Source organism: Marmota flaviventris, chromosome 15, assembly GCF_047511675.1.
Source record: "Marmota flaviventris isolate mMarFla1 chromosome 15, mMarFla1.hap1, whole genome shotgun sequence".
NCBI lineage: Eukaryota > Metazoa > Chordata > Mammalia > Rodentia > Sciuridae > Marmota > Marmota flaviventris.
Genome location: NC_092512.1, coordinates 24379080 through 24393530, shown reverse-complemented (window position 1 = coordinate 24393530; position 14451 = coordinate 24379080). Strand labels below are relative to the sequence as shown.

At 33.2% G+C, this 14451-nt stretch overlaps 1 pseudogene; it reads left to right on the top strand.

Moving 5' to 3' along the window:
• The first annotated feature begins 916 nt into the window (after positions 1-916).
• LOC114102682 (CDGSH iron-sulfur domain-containing protein 1 pseudogene) lies at positions 917-9425 on the top strand (annotated as a pseudogene).
• The last annotated feature ends 5026 nt before the right edge of the window (positions 9426-14451 follow it).

Below are 14451 nucleotides of genomic sequence, written 5' to 3'. Positions count from 1 at the left end.
TTTTAAAAACAAAATAATAGTAATGAATATGCCCTTTTTTGGTACTTTCTCATTATATAAGCTTCTATACATTGCAGACTGACCATGATAAAATGATTAGCACTATAGACAAAGTTCCAAATTACACAGCCTAAAGAATAAAAATATGATGTTTGAATATATTTTCCTGTGCTTCACTGAAAAAAAAAAACAATTTTAGGAATTGATAAAGCAGCTGTATTTGCTACAAAATTAAAAATGCTATATAGTGAATAATATATATCTTAGATATATTATGTGTTCATTTTGAAAGAAGAATATGAATGAAAATGATATTGAACATATTATCAAAATGAGGAAGCTTCCAAGAAATAGAAGAAGTAAAGTCTCTATTAAAACTTTTCGGCAGTATAACTGAAGATTATATTTCTTCAAGTGAATATTATCATATTTTTAAATGCATAAAACTTAGTCTACTTCCTCAAATTTTTATAAGAACTTGCTTTATTAATAAACAGAAATATCTTTATGAGAGGTGTCAGATTGTTGAGGAAGAATTTTTTTGACAAGCCAAAAAATGACTAATTTCTCATTCTGAGTTAAATAAATTGGCAGTTCTTTATTATGCTGTCCTTAGAAAGCATGTTATTAAATGAGTCCACTGTAATTACTTCCAAAACTAAAACAAAAAAAATCAATTTATCAATTCTAAATAGTAGTCATAGCCTTACTTAAATATTACACTTAAAAACTGTTCTTTAAAATGTCATTGTTTGTGTAAGTATGTGTATATGTATGTGTTTCTTTGTTTTACTTTTTAGGAGATAGCTGATTTTATTGTATGAACAGCCTGCCATGGAACAAATGACCTGTTATCACCTTCAGGAAAGGAGTCTGACTCCATGAGGGGCAGCAGTCATAGGAAGTCAACTACGCCATGGCACAAGACTCCAAGAAGTTTATGGCTCACACAGGCAAGCACTGGATGGAACAACACTTCACACAGGTAAAGATACAGAGTAACATGAGTTTGAATAGTAGGCATCAGTACTCCATGGCTAGTGGCTATCATCCTGCAGCCACTGTACAGTCATAGTCTTCATCAACCCTCTCAGGCTGCAAGCAAAAGAAGCTATTCTGTCTCGATAGAAAATGGGTTCAGTAGCAAAATGGCACGTGCACTTAAGCAGAACTAAGCAGCACACATTGAGTTTCAAACTGGGAAAGATATTCCCAGCACAGGCTGTGAGGGCTCAGTATCTCTTGGCAAGCAAGTGTTCCAGGCCTAGAGTTCAGACTTACACAGCTAAGCAGAGGTGGAAAGACTGCATGTGTGTGACTGCCTTTCCCAACACTGGCCATATGGCAAAATCACTTCTTGGCAGGCAGCATTCCAACATGACTCCCAAGACACCTGCCCCCTGGTGTACATGCCCTTGCATAAAGCCCTTCCCTTAAATGAGGTGGAACATGTGACTTGCTTCTAACCTACAGACTGTGAAAATTTGATGTGATTTTTGCAAATGTAATTAAGGCTAATCAGTTGACTTTGAATTCATCTAAAGGGAAAGTCTCCTCATTGGGACTGATGTCAGATTTTCCTGACAGATTCTCCAGCTGGCTTTGAAGAAGCAAACTGCATGTTGTGTTGTGAGAGGACCCTGTGGCAGGAATTTGTGAGTAGTATCTAGGGGTTTGATGTGTTAGTCCTATGGTCACAGGAAACTGCATTCTGCCAAAACCTTTGGGCTTGGAAGAGAACGCTGATCTCTGATGAGATAGTATCACTGACTGTACCCTATTGCCATCTTGTGTGGCTTTGAATCTTGCTAAGGATCTTGCTAAGACATGCCTAACCTTCTGACCCAAGGGCCCACAAAATTGGTGTTGTTTCAACCTTTGATTTTGTGGTAATTTGCTACAAGAAAAAATAAAACTTTCTTCAACTGGGATTTAAGCCTTAGACTTCCAGAAATGGAAAAAAAAAATGAGTGTGTTATTTGCTTTACCCACTTTTAACCCCAAATCCTACGCTTGCCCCCCCATACACATATACATATGTCATCAAAATTCTATTTTTAAGTTTTCTCAGGTTTAGAAGCTTTAGTAGCATTTAATTTTTGTTTTTCTCTTTCAATAATTCCAAGTACTCTGCTTATTAGAAAATAGGGGAATAGAATCATTTAATGAAACAAAATGTTCCTATAAATTCAGGTACCTATGACTTCATTTTTCATTCTAATAATGATTAATTGAGCATTTATTTTTATTAACTGTATAAACATGCAATTAATTAAATTAGCTATATTGGATATAGAAAAGACCAATAAACGGTGAATAAATACTGAATTATTTGTAGGGAGTTTACAAGCAGTTTACAATCATTTTACAATATATAAGCCTTGCAAACAACAAGAAAAGGAAAGCAAGGTTTAAAAAAAAGCATTTTTTTCCGAAGATGATATGTCTCAATGTCATATTGGACTGCCAGGTTTGATATTGCCCTGCCCCATCTCAGAGACATCAGCCTTAGCCAAGCAACACCTGTTCCTCTCAGGATAGGATTCCAGGCTCATAGACCTTTTGATGAAGCTCAAAGATGGCAGCATCAGCCAGACAGTGCCTCTCTTCAGAGTCTGATTTTTAGAACTGTGAAGTCTCTTCTTCTTACTTTTTAAGTTGTTATCCTTATCACTTTTGTTTCCTTACCACTCAGGATGGTAATTTCTTCCTGCGGTTATAATCTCCGCAATGCCTTGGAATTCTTAGTATTTTTACTCATTTTTCTATTGATCTGTAAGTTTCAAACCCTGCAAATCATTTTTTGGGAAACAAATTTTTGTTAGGGTTTTGATTTTTTTAGATCCCTGACCATATTCTAAACCTCATCTTAAAGGCCTTCCCCCTGTTTCTTGATCCTGGCAGGGGTACCTCTTCCCTACTAATGCTCATTAATACCATCTGCCTGGAAGAAAACTGATGCTTTATTGTTTGGTAAATATTTGTTCACATACCCCTTTTCTTAGAGTCGTCTCCTACTTGAGAATTAATGGGAGTCCCTTGGACCTACAGTCTGGACCAACAACTCAGAATGGTCTTTACCTGAAAGATGACTACAGAAGTCACATCTCCCACTGACACCAAGAAAGGTGGGAAGCACTGGGACTTTGTCTGCCAAGGTAAAGGGAACAAAATCTCCAGATGATTAGCTTCTAATATTAACAAGGCAAAGGGAACAAGTTGTCAGATGATTAGCTTCTAATATTAACAGCAGATCTTTTGGGGCCTCTTATCTGATGATAAAATAAAAATCTTCTCATTTCTCCCACTAGAATAATGCAATGCCCTAATTACTTATTTTTTTTTTAATATGAGAAACTAGGAAGGCAGAAACAAATCATTCACAGTTGATTTAATCCGTAAGTTCATTGGTCTTTTTCTTATTTGAAAAAGAATGCAAAAAAAAAAAAAAAAAAAAAAAACTCTGTTAGTGAGGAGGACCTCGATCTTTAATCATTGGGCGCATGTTAGTCCTCTGACAATTTTTTTTTCTATGTGTGTGTGTGGTTTGCAGAATGGAGAAGTTGGAGAAAAATAGACCTGTAAATAATTTTAAAATCTATACAATGCTTAATTGTTTTATACCTCCCCCTCCAAAGAATTGACTTTTTAAGGTTTCAAGAATATGTCTGTTTGATTCCATTTGAATTGTTGGGGTTTGATGCATGTAAAAATTGTATATTTAAAAAAGCACCCCAAGTGATTTTTATAGTAAAAGTATGGGAAACATGGGAATAAATCAATGAGTTTCTACCTTATGAGAATCATAATAAATTTGTATTTATTTAAGGAAAACTTCCCATGGGCTATGTCCTTAAGATTTTGATTTATTAAATAAAAAATGAAGCCTAGACATCTTTTTTAAGCACCATATTCTGATATGTATTTGAGGCTGCAAACTACTGAATGAGTACACCTGAATTCAGAACTTGGAAACACACCATTGAAAACCTCCTGCCTTCATACCCGTGATAACGCAAAGCACAAAGCACATTCTAGGAAGGAATAAGACAGTCATTACATTCTCTGACATTGCTTATGTGGTAACTGATAACACAGCTCAAGTAAGGATTTCAGAAAATTTCTCTAGTTTGGTCAGAGATCTATGGTTTCTCTATGCCCTTCATCCTGAGTCCTAAGCCTCAGAAAATCAAGTAAATATTATCACAGCCCAACTGATCTCTGAACTCCTCTATTCCTTCCCTGCAGCCTATAAGACAAGCACTTGTAGAAGAACTCAGATTTAACTAGAGGATTGAAGATATACACTTCTCTCCATTCTGTCAATATCCTGTTCAGGAAAGTTAATAGAGTTAATAGAAAGGAAACTTCTATTCAGGACAATATGATAGATTCGATAGCATGAAAAGCTGCAGGTTTAAAAAAAATCCAAAAATGCTGAACAAGAAAAACACCTTTTTTGTAAAAATATGATTTTCCAAAAATTAAGAGCAGAACTCTCATAAACACATAAAATGAACTTTCATCAATAATTTATTAACAAACAGTTTGAGGGATATGGTAAGATGGTAGTAGTTCCAACAATATTTGAGGAAGATGGATTTATATATTCCAAAAAGAAATATATTTTAAAATGTTATAATATTTACTAGTTTTATAAAATTAAAGTAATAAATAGCAATAAATTATATAGTCTGGCATTATCTATTCTACTGAACCGAACAAAATCATTTTTATTGCCATCTGACAAGAATTCTTTTTATTGCATTTGATTTTCTAGAATATAACCTCTACACTTAGCAAGTTGTAAAATGGTTCAAACAATAGTAAATAGAATGCCAGACACATATACACAGCCCTAGAGAAAAAGATAATTACTTCTAGGCAATACTCAGTGCTATAATGAAAAAGGCGCCTAATATAGTCCATTTTACAAATTTACAAGTTTTGGATATTTTTTTCCTTAATAGTGTTTACTTCTTTTGGTCATAAATAATCCTCAAAACTTATGAGAACACAAAAGAATGGTCTTATTATATATCATTTATATAGGTATACCAATAGTTAATTAAGATGTTAAATCTCCTCATACTTGTCAGCAAATGAAGAGACATTTGACATTAAGCAACTGCTAGGCCAGAAAATTTACATGTATCTGGAGATTTTATAAGGAATCTAGTATTATGTTTTCAATAGGATTCATTATTTGCTCTTGTATATAAGGTTAGGCAACCAAGGCCAAAATATATACCTTCATTTCTTGTTGAAGTCCTAACATTTGCATGATTGAAGTTACTTTTCCTGCTGCTTATGTGACTTGAAACCCCATTAGTCATAGAACAGGGTCAATTTTCTGTGAAGGCTTTGCAAGTAGTGTTTCCCCATATAAAGTACAACACTTGATCCTTAATGGCAAGTATATTAGACCAAGTTACTTGAGTGGAACAAATTTAACTTTTAGGGCCTTGATTACTTAATTTGCTGCCCAGTTAAATTCTACTAAAAAGGTAGACATATTATAATTATACCAATTTGAATAAACATTGCCAAGAAAATTAAGAATTCTCAGTAAAATATTAATTTTTGAATTTTGAGTCATCAATAAAAGTCATATAATATTTAAATGCTTTATTTCAGTTTGAAAAAGCAATGGCAGAATTTATAGAAAGTTAAGAAAGATAAGTCACATGCCCATTTACTCTTTGGAAAATAGATTAAAACAATATCAAAGATCTTTTCAAATTATTAACTTCAGTTATAGTTCTCTAAACAATTTATAAAGTGCCATGAAATTAGTTTCTTGTTGTTGTTGTTGTTGTTGATGATGATGATTCTTTGGTCATCACTTAGTTTTGAATCTTTCTATATTTCAACTGAGAAGTTTCTTGGAAACCATGAACCAGTCCCTTAGTACAAACTGATAGAGTTTTCACTGAGGTGTCAACACACAAGTATTACCAAAAACTATTATTTAAATTATCAATTATTAATAGTTCTTTCTCAATTTTATTCTGAAGACCCAATTTCTACCTTGTAAAGTGTAGCAGAGTTTTCAGGTGAAAATCAGAGGAAGGAAGAACTTCTACCTTGATAAGAAGTTCCTATCTAAAAAGACTTTTCTTTTTAGTGATAGTCTTGACATATCTTCTTAATGAATTTGAGTTTACAAATAGAGAAACAAATAATATAAACAATTATAATAACAAAAAATTTCTTTCTTGTTTTATTCAAAAGAGAATAGATTTCTATTTCTAATAACAGAAATCACCAAGTTGTCAGATCACAAACCAAATTTCTAATCATTGTTGCCACTAGTGGTGCAAAGGTCAAAAAAACATGACACAGAATAAAACTTGACCAAGAACTACAGACAAAAACACAAAACTCATAAACTATTAGTCTTCATTGGAAGTCACCCAAGTAACCAAGAATGTTTATGGTTCAATAGTATATGAAGTCTTCTGGTACTTCTTGAACACCATGTTGAATTCCTTTGGCCTATTTGTCATTTGAGGCATTTTTGGCAGAAAGCTCTAAACATTTGCAATATAATATTTAAAATGCTGAAAACACAACACTGAAATGCATAAAATTAACACATTTCAAACAGTTATTTAATAACTCATTAATGCCAGGTGTGATTGTACATGCTTGTAATACCAGTTACTTGGGAGGCTGAGGCAGGAGCAACTCAAGATCAAGGCCACCCTCAGCAACTTAGGGAGGGCCTAAGCAATTTAAAGAGATACTGTCTCAAAAAAAAAAAAAAATTATGAAGGGCTATCCCATGGGTTTACCCCCAGACCCACGACAAACAAACAAAAACATCATTAACAAGGAATCCTATAAGATTTCAAAACTAATTTAAAGGTGTTTGTAAGCAAAGATTTATATATTCCAATAGGAAATTTGTTTTTTTTAAATGGTATTTTAAGGTTGCTAAATTAGAGATAAAACTTGTAAATATTATTTGATAACGTTTGATGTTAACTTTTTAACAGCAGCAATCATTTTCATGGGTCTGAGATAAGAGATTTTGCATTGTAATAAATCTTCATTAGTTAACCTATAGTCATGTAGAATTGCAAAATTCCTAATGAATAGCAAAATAAATTAGCTACATAAACCTAGAGAATCAGATATCCTAAGTTCTATACTGAGCAAATCTGTAATAAAACTTTTTGACTATTTCCAAAATTTTGATCATTTTTCTTATCATCTTAAATCCATACTTGAGTTTTTCACATCATAACTGAAAATCTCCAGTGTTCACCAATTCCAAAATAGTACAGATGATATCTTAGTTTGCTGAGGCTGTCATAAGAAGACACCATAGAGTCGATGACTTAACAGAAACTTATTTTTTCACAATTCTGTAATCTAAAAGTCCAAGATCAACATGTCAGCCCAGTTGGTCTCCTCAGGTCTCTTCCCTTGCCTTGCCTTACCTTCTCTCTGTGTATCTTTTAATCTGTGCTTAAGCATGCCAAGTGTCTCTTCTTCTCTCAAGGATGTCAACCATAATGGATTAGGGCCCTATATTTTTTCCTTCATTGAAACTTGATTACAATTTTAAAGCTCTATTTATGAATACAGTAACATTGGAATAAAGGTTCTAACATATGAATTCTGGGGGGACACAATTAAATTCATAACAGGTGGAGTTAAAAGTGATCACTTGATTTGATAGCATTTAACTGTCATAACATCAGAGTGGTTTCTTTTTAAGTTTCCTGGAGAAAAAAAAAAAAATTCAAGGCTAGGAATCCAAACAAGATGGAGAGCTGTAATTGAGAATACTGCATATATCCAATGTTCTCAAGCTTTTCCCTGGGGGAAAAAAATGGAACACCAAAACGGGTGGTGGGGGGCGGGGGTGGAATCAAAGACAAAATTGAAATTGGCAAAAAAGAGACAGTAAAACTAGGGCCTAGTGGGGTTGGGAGGCAGCTCCAAAGGGGTAGCAGGATAATCTGGAGTTCAAAGCCAGCCTCAGCAAAAGACAGGCGCTAAGCAACTCAAGAACTACAGACAAAATAAATAAAATACAAAATAAAATACAAAATAGGGCTTGTGATGTGGCTCAGTGGTCCAGTGCCCCTGAGTTCAATCCCCGGTATCCCTACCCTCGGTAAATAAATAAATAAATAAATAAAATGACACAGTAAAACTTTATTTGAGACTGAATTCTTTTCACTCAAACACAGCCTTACTATCACAGGGTTCACTATTCATATTTTCATCAGTACAGTTCAGGGAATACTAACCTAATGAAGAGGTCTCAGTTTGGGCATCCCATTGGATATAAAGTCAAAACAAAACCTCTCTGGACAGAAATACTCTTAACCCAAATAAATTTTTAATCATATAAACATAAACTGATATCTTCAAACTTCACTCTTAACCCAAATAAATCATTAATCATAAAAACTGATATCTTCAAACTTGAAAGCACAATAGCAATCATTAGAAATACAAACAGCAAAAGTTATAAATTATATAGAAAGACTTCCAGCTATAATTATCAAACTTAAAGTATAATGCAAACTTTAAAATATATTTAAGGAGGAAAATACATACTCAAAAAGTTAGAAGGAAATAAAATAGTACTTTGAAGAATCTTAAAGACTATATGTATATATATGTACATTCATATATATACACATATATATTCATTTCTAGTAATAAACAGTATAATATTGAAATTAGAAAATCAATAGATCAGTTTTAAATAAGTATCATTATAAGATAGACATGGATATAGAAAGAAAGTTCATACTTATAAAAGAGATCTGGAGACGCTTCTTGTGCTCTGACTCTGGCGGTCTGTGTGAGCCCATTTGTGATCCGCGTCCTGCGCATACACCTTGCAAGTGACAGAGCCATAGGTCTGACCTCCCATTCCAGCATAGGAGTTAAATGGACTGCAGCAGTTACCATTGCTGCCGGGTCGGCTGCAATTGGTTACTTAGCTTACAAGAGATTCTATGTCAAAGATCATAGCAATAAAGCAATGGTAAACCTTCACATCCAGAAAGACAATCCCAAGATAGTACATGCTTTTGACATGGAGGATCTGGGAGATAAAGCTGTGTTCTGCCATTGCTGGAGGTCCAAAAAGTTTCCATTCTGTGATGGTTCTCACAGAAAACATAACGAAGAGACTGGAGACAACGTGGGACCTCTGATTGTCAAGAAAAAAGAAAGTTAAACGGACAGTTTTGATGCTGCAGACCAACTTGTCATGATATTACCTGATTATTTAATTAGAATGACTACCACTTCTGTCTAATTTACCTCCCCTGGGTTCTAGATGTGTGGTATATCGCAAACCTCACCTTTCACATTCATGGCATTTGCCTTACTTGTTGAAACATCGTGGTGCACATTTGGTTAAACAAAAAAGGAAAACCAAACTTATGGCCTGTGGGTTATTTTGGTCTTGTAAGGATCCATTTCTTTAAATTTAAAATAATGGTATTAGACTATAGTTGTATCTTGAGGTTGATGTATTAAATTATTCTCAAAATCATGTATATGTAGATTGTACTTGGAAGTTTCAAAGAAAATTTTATTGCCTTTTCATATTGCTTATTTGACCTAGAAAGTGAAAAGGGTGTGATTAAGCTACATTAATTTCATAGTATAGTCTTAAGAAAAACCTGTTATAACCTTGATTTTCTTCTTGACAGTGGTAATAACACTAAGAAAATACAGCTTCTGCGTTTTCAACGTTTTCAATCAAAATGAACTATGAATGTCACTCTACTTAATTATAAGTTGACCAGGTCAGTAAAAAGGGGCAGAAACTTCAAAAAAAAAGATCTGAAAAAATTAGCCCAGTGAAGTCTACAGAATAAAAAAAATGAAAAATGATTGAGACAGAAAAATGTGGAAGACATAATAAAATTAATATTCATCTCCACTAGAATGCTAAAGAAAAGGGGTAAACAATAACTCCAGAAGACATAGCAACTAAGAATTGCTATAATTGTTGTAACGTGTATTAAAATTTGATAAGCACAATAAATCCTGAACAAAATAATTTAAAAAAATTCAGATCTGGATGCATGAGTCTAAAATGAGAACACCAAAGACAACTAAATGAAAACAGCTGGGGAGAAAAGACAGATTACTTACAAAGCAATCCCAATTAGACTGTCAGCAGGTTCCCAAATGTAAGGACACATGCTAGAAAACCGTGACATAGTATCCTCAAAGCTGGAAGGAAATAACTGTCAGAATCAATTTATGCTTCCTAGAAAATATCTCATTCAAGTGTGGGAAACTATAAAGCTTTTACTGTTGATGAGCATCAAAGATATAAAATGTAGAAGACTCATTCTTTGAAATAGGATATTTTATAATATTACAAAATGATTTTACTAAGAAAACTTACTCTTTAAAAATCACAAGATTAGAGAAACTTTGTTCTTTGAAAATATACCAGGAACTAAACCAGAAAAAAGGAAAAAAAAAAACAGCTTTGAACTGGAGAAGAATGAAATGGTAAAATTATTGAAGCAGTCTTGATTTGGGCATAGGAACCAATTAGCATCTTGACTTGCTTCTGTTGGAAGCTCTCAAGCCTGTTCTTACTCAGTATGCATAAGACCTGCATAAAGTTAGTCACAAAAAATGGCATCTTAATGCAGGTCTCTGCCGGGAACATTTCATAAATTCAATTCAGCCTCTCACAACAAGTGATCCATTTGTTTTATCAATAATTACTACATCAAATTATATAGATTTCCAGACAAATAGCCAAGCAATGGTAATATCAACAAATCTGTGATACAGACTTTTCTGTGCAGCAGCACACTCTGTATGAAAAAAGTGTTCCATATTTGCACTGTCAAACACAGTAGCCACTAGCCACATGTCTACATGGAGTGCTTGAAATATTACCACTGTCACAAGGAATGCAACTTTAGACTTTATTTAACTTTAATTATTTTAAATTTTAATACCCACATGTGACCAGTGGTTGCTATATAAGATAGCTATACACTGTTTTATAGAAGAAAAATATTTCCAAAATGAAGATGTGAAATAAAGAGGAAGACCCTAAATATGTTTAATTAAATCTTTGGTTGCATGTTATCAAAATATTAATATGGATGCTAAAAATGGTAGGCAAAATGACAGAAAATAATAACAAAAATTGAATCGAGTTCAAATGGCTAATGCTCAGAGACTCATAAATATTTTGAAATAGAGATACTGGTTAAATTTATATTTTGTCAATGCATACATTCTCTCTCCCCACTGGCACCCCAGCATGCATTAATACTTCTGTATTTCCAAGGAATAGAAGAAAAATGGAAAAACATCAGCATCAACCAAGTCAAATACGACAAATGTGGGTGAAAAATAAGCTCAGATTTCAAAATTCCATTCCTCTTTATTTTGCAAAAGATAATTTATTACAATGCAAAAAATATCCCCTTTGGATTTCTCTAAACAAAATTTGAACCAAATTGCCTTTTATCCTGTTTTCCTCTTCTCTCTAACAATGAATGAACACAATTGATCCTCTCAAAGTCTTTCCTCTGATCTTTATAAATATGTATATATGTGTATGTACACACACACACACACACACACACATTTATTTAATTGCAATATCAGGATTAAACTCAAAACTTCTCACATGCTAGGCAAGTTTTTTGCCACTGAGTTACACCCCAACCCCTCTCTGATCTTAATCTTTCATTCAGGTAAATCTGAAAATTCAATTGTCCTTTTAAGTTAAATTCATTTAAAATAGGGAAAGTCTCTTAGAGTTGGTTTAAAATCTAAGACTAAATTGAGATCCATTGTTAATTCTTTCCACCGATTAGATACAGCATACATAAATAAAAAGAATGACTTAAAGTAAGTTTAAAAACATACAGTCTAGGACTGTGGAATTTATATCTGTTGGTTTGCATGTTGTTAGGAACTTCAGATTATAAATAGGGGGTGGGGGTTGAAAAAGCTGATAGAATAAATGCTGAGGGTGACCTGCAAGACTCTGTGGGCAAATTCTGTAGGGTATCAGAGATATTTAGAAAAACTATGGGGTTTTGAAAAAAATGTTTTGAAGTCTTTCCTTGCAATTTCATTACACCCAAATCCAGTCCTAAAGCAAAGAGAAGATTAATCCTTTGCAAACATTATAAAGAATTCTTCAATGCTTTTAGGTAAGATTCAAAAGTAGTTCTCAACTCTGATGTGGCCATGACTTTATTCTCACTTTGTGTGAATGGCCTTAACCAGAAATAGGGTATTCAATAGAGCAGCAAGGAAAACCCATTGCTGAAAACAGAATACTTTGCTGGATTATGAATGGGTCTTAAAATAGAAACAGAATATGATCCAAAATAAACTGATGGCTTTAGAGATAAAGTATATTATGTACTCCTGTTCAGGTAAAAGTTATCAGTGGAGAAAAACTCTTGAAGACATCTATAGAGATTGTCCGGGAAACCAAATTGAAAAAAAAAAAAATTGTCTTCATTAGTTATAAAAGAAACGTGGGGAGAAATGGAAAAAAGTAAGTAGATAATAAGATTTTCCAACAAAAGTGGGGGGGGGGGGGGGAGTACTCAATTTTTTCAATTGACTCTTCAAAACTTTGCAAACTTTTTTGACTCAAATTTGTTTTTCAGTACTTACCTGAAGCCTTTGATCCATCATATAACTTTTCCAAAATTGCCTATGTAACAATAATTATAATTTTGGTGTTTTCTGATATTTTAACCCATGATAGTCACCCTCAAACTTTTTACAAAGTTTCTTTGTGAAATCTGCTAATGTAGATGGAGTGTACTAGAACCTGCCTGAAGCATCTTATAGAGCTGATTGTGCATAGACACATTCCACATTCAGTGACATCATGTTACTAAAATGAAATTGAGTATGATGCCATGGAAAGGAGCACTTTTGGGTTTTAAACATAGATGACCATACAAATGAAATGCCAAATCATGCCCACCTAAGGCATCTTCCTTCTGGACTCTCATATACATAATCCAGTCATAAATAATATTAGATTCATAAGAATAATAATTTAATATTAATTCTTAATAATAATTTTGACTTACTGGTATCCTTGGGTACAAATCAAACCTAAGTTTAAGATCTTCAGGAAGTACAAAATTATATTTTATTAATATGTATAGAATTCATGGGCCTCAAACCATTATGTTTTGTTTACTTCATTCTACATTCTACCCAAACTGCACATCATTTTAGAATTAGAAGTAAAAGAATCACTCAAGCCAATATATGAAAGCCTCATAGAAAAAGTACTAATCATATTTTGTTCCAGACATTGTAATAAACTAATCATCTTCTCAAGAAAACCAATTGAAAAGATGTAGATTTATTCATATCTTCAGAGATGCAAATAATAATTTTCTACTTTCTATGGTTTTAAACACAAGTATAATTTTATTTTGGGAGCTGTATCTTACAGTTGTAGATCTGTGCTCTCCTCTCTCTAGTGTCCTTCAAGACTGATATTGCCAATACTTTTATACCTATTCAAGAACATCAGCAATGAATCTAGATAACCACAGTTTACCTCAGCATTTTACAGAAGCAACTCTCTTAATTATAACAATCCTTAAATAGGATTTGAATAACCTCAAATTTCCCTAGAATGTTTCTTTTTCCAATGTGATGATTCTAATCACTTTTTACAATGTTCTAAAGGTGAGATGAGTGATAAAATGGCTTTTGTCTACTTAATGGTTTAGTCTAACACAAATTATAAGACAAACATTATTTTAATTAAAAAGTTAAGATTGCCAGAACATAGTGTATTGCCTAAGACTTGATTTATCCCAAGAAGGTGAATCTCTCACTTCCAATACAACGTAGCCATTGAAAACTTCCCCAGTTCAGGTTCTAAGAAATAATTAAACTTTCCTACAGTTCCATTTGCATATCCACTAATGGATATCAACATTTTCTGAAACAATCACATCTCCATATGATTCAATAATGTCTTAGTAAGGCAACCCTTTACTTGGAACCTAAATGTGGGCAGTCACTTTGTGATTTGACATTACCTATTCAACAACCTGAGATATAGGTACAGTCATTGATTAGATCGATTGATAGATAGATATAAAGTGTTTCTTTTAGGAAAGAGAACTTCTCTTATTGGTATATTCAGAAAACAGCAATATACATTTAGCCATGTTTGGCGGCATATTCTTTAGCCTTTGCTTTTCCAGCTTGACAATGACAGCCACAAATTTTGGACCTAAGACATTGCCTCCCCAGTGAAAGCAGATCTCGGCAGATCTTCCTTATATTTGGTTCTGACTAAATATCATGGATATAATCAGAAATTGTGGTTTAATGATAGTCTTTCTTTTTACCTAAGGGCAAATTCTACCCACCTTATGTCAAAGTGATAACAACTACAGTTATGGGCAAATGCAAAACCAATTTGGT